Consider the following 3,321-nt stretch of genomic DNA (forward strand, 5'->3'; position numbering starts at 1 on the left):
TTCGCTTTCTCAATCGTGAATATTTGCATTGCTTTGAATCGGCCCTATAAGGTGTACCCATGACCGATAGTTTAGTTCACATGTATCTCTCTCTCTCTCTCTCTCTCTCTCTCTCTCTCTCTCTCTCTCTCTCTCTCTCTCTCTCGTCAGCTGCTAAAAGGTGTACCCCTGACATAGTTTAGTTCACATGTATTGCTACTCTTCTCTCTCTCTCTCTCTCTCTCTCTCTCTCTCTCTCTCTCTCTCGTCAGCTGCTAAAAGGTCTTCCCATGACATTGTTTAGTTCACATGTATTGCTATTTCTCTCTCTCTCTCTCTCTCTCTCCTTCGTCACTGCTAAAAGGTCCTTTCCCATGACTTGTTTAGTTTCACATGTATTGCTATTTCTCTCTCATCCTCTCTCTCTCTTCTCGCTTCGTTCTCTCGATCTCTCTCTCTCTCTCTCTCTCTCTCTCTCTTCTTTCTTCAGCTCCCTAAAAGGTGTAACATTGACGGGCTTTGATATTCATATACATTATTACCTCTCTCTCATTTGCAAAAAGGGAGTACCTTTGAACTTGCTTTCATAGCTCTCATATATTCCTACCAAAGCTGAAATTCTCTCTCTCTCTCTCTCTCTCTCTCTCTCTCTCTCTCTAGTATTTTTTTCCTTTTATTTGTGCTCTATGTATTTCGTTAAATGTATTTCTATTTTTCTTTGGGGTCGTAAATTTTCTTATTTGTTCATCTTTTGTGCAGTAGAATTCTAGAAGTTTCCTCTCTCTCTCTCTCTCTCTCTCTCTCTCTCTCGTCAGCTGCTAAAAGGTGTACCCATGACATAGTTTAGTTCACATATATTGCTATTTCTCTCTCTCTCTCTTCTCTCTCTCTCTCTCTCTCTCTCTCTCTCTCTCCAGTATTAGTTTAGTTCACATGTATTGCTATTTCTCTCTCTCTCTCTCTCTCTCTCTCTCTCTCTCTCTCTCTCTCTCTCTCTTAGTATTTTTTTTCCTTTTATTTGTGCTTTATGCATTTCGTTAAATGTATTTCTATTTTTCTTTTGGGTCGTAAATTTCCTTATTTGTTCATCAGTAGAATTCTAGAAGTTTCCTCTCTCTCTCTCTCTCTCTCTCTCTCTCTCTCTCTCTCTCTCTCTCTCTCTCTCAGCTTATAAGTTGTCTTTATATGTTTGTAAGGTAGTGGATTACGGTAAGTGCCAATTATTTCAAGGTCATCTGGTGATCTATTTCTTCTCTATTTTTGTCTACTGTGTGGTGACAGTTGGCGTTCTTCATTGAAGAGAGAACATTTGATAACAAAGAAAGCCTGGAGAACACATCTAAGATTGGAGAATGCCTATGATGATTACCTACGAATGGGGAACATCCTAGAACGAAATTTAAGAACAGGGCCATATCTGATATTCTTCACTGACCTGAGTACATCTAAGAGCAAAGAACATCTAAGGACATGGCTGAACCTGACGTTCTCCATTGACCAAAGAACATCTAAGAACACCCAGGAACATCTATGTCTTCAAGAAATGTAGTTTTGCTTCAGGAATATCCATTATCTACCATAGAAATGATTCAGTGTATATAATACCTGGCATATTGAATATTTTTAATAAAAATGGTATTTAGTTTAGAGGAAATGAAAATAATCAAATCTCCGGACGGTCTTTTACTTAAATCCATAAAATTAACATTTTAATGTTGGGTGTGGTTACTCTTAATAAAAATGAATTTTTTTTTACCCATGTGGCCAGCATTGCAGTGACCAAGTGGAAGTGAGTGTCCCAAGCAGGAGGTACAAAAACCAGTCGATAACCAACTTCAAAACAGATTCCCAGAATTGTTTTCCAAGCTGACAACTGGTTGCTTATTTAGGCAAAAGTCTGTATCGACACCCCTTTGAGCATTCCTAGATGTATTCTTAGTTTCTCTGACTGTTAAAGAATGGTAGACTCTTATATGTTAATAGAAGACTGTATTACTCCAAGTTGGTTTTATGGCTGACACATGGCGTGTTATCCCCTTAGAGTTTTATGATAGAATTTCGTTCCATTCTAAGAAGCAAAATGGCCACAAAAATATATTTCTCAGTTCCTCTATGAATAAACCGTACGAAAATCTACGTTAGTTACACTTATACTTCGACAGTCTGCCGTCATTTCTCTCTGATCTTCGAAGGTCTTCCTAGTCTTTTCACAGAAAACGAGTCTTTTCAGCTTCATAGAAAACTGATTATTAAGCTTTAGATCACAGACTGCGATAAATATATTCTCGAGTGTGTTCGCCTTTGTGATGTTGATTTTGTAACTGATATAATCTTTGACTTATAGCTTTGTAGGATATTATGGATATAGTATTACTTTACGCGAGTGACTTTGATCACTTTAAGTGTCTTGAGTTTCATATTAGTTTTTAAGACTGAAATTAGCAATTTTTACCTAATAAAAAATATTAAAATTTATTCCTTCAATAACACACCTGAAATACCAATTACTCACTTACAGCTCATTTTCTTAACTATTTTCGATTTTTTTTATTATTGGTATAACTAAATTAACTTTTTTGGCAGTTTTGATTTTATACTACTATGAAAACCATATAGTTAGCTAAATTAAGTTTTTTTTCTTTAATTATCATTTATAGATGAGGTAACGCTTTAAAGGTAAACTTTATGCTTTATTTGCATGTATTGAAGCTTTATATTATAACACTAATTTGCAGTTTTTACTTATATCTTTAGTTTCCTACTTATAAAGTTTCAAATGTAATTTACTTAATTAGCTACAAAACCTCATTAAAAAAAATTTTACACCTGAGAAATTTCCTGTGTACAAGATTTATTGATAAGTACGAATATTCATCTATATCCTTCTCAGATGCCATTATTAATGAGTTATTTACATAAAATCCACAAGTAGACTAAATACAAGTCATATTTAACATGGTTTCATTTCAAAGTGAATGGGTTATTACATATATACAAAAGTAAACTAAGGACAAATCATAATGAACTTTATTCTATTGCAAATCACAAGCCATCCTCTAATCTGCCACAACAAAAGCAATTAATTACACCAAGACACGTACAAGTCCCCTGAAAGCAGACAAGTGACCCAAACCCCTCCAGGTGGAACATGCGCACCTTGAGGCACACCTCCCCCCCCCCCACCCCCCCCCCCCCCCCCCCCCAAAAAAAAAAAAAAAAAAAAAAAAAAAAAAAAACACTAATTCATCTTACAGGGCTAATGACACCAGTTAATGTAAGTGATTGAGTCGGGTAAATGGTCAGAGACGTGCAAAGCTACTATCCTCCTGCCCTGAGTTCTTC

This window comes from Macrobrachium nipponense, chromosome 15 (assembly GCF_015104395.2).
Source record: "Macrobrachium nipponense isolate FS-2020 chromosome 15, ASM1510439v2, whole genome shotgun sequence".
Lineage (NCBI taxonomy): Eukaryota > Metazoa > Arthropoda > Malacostraca > Decapoda > Palaemonidae > Macrobrachium > Macrobrachium nipponense.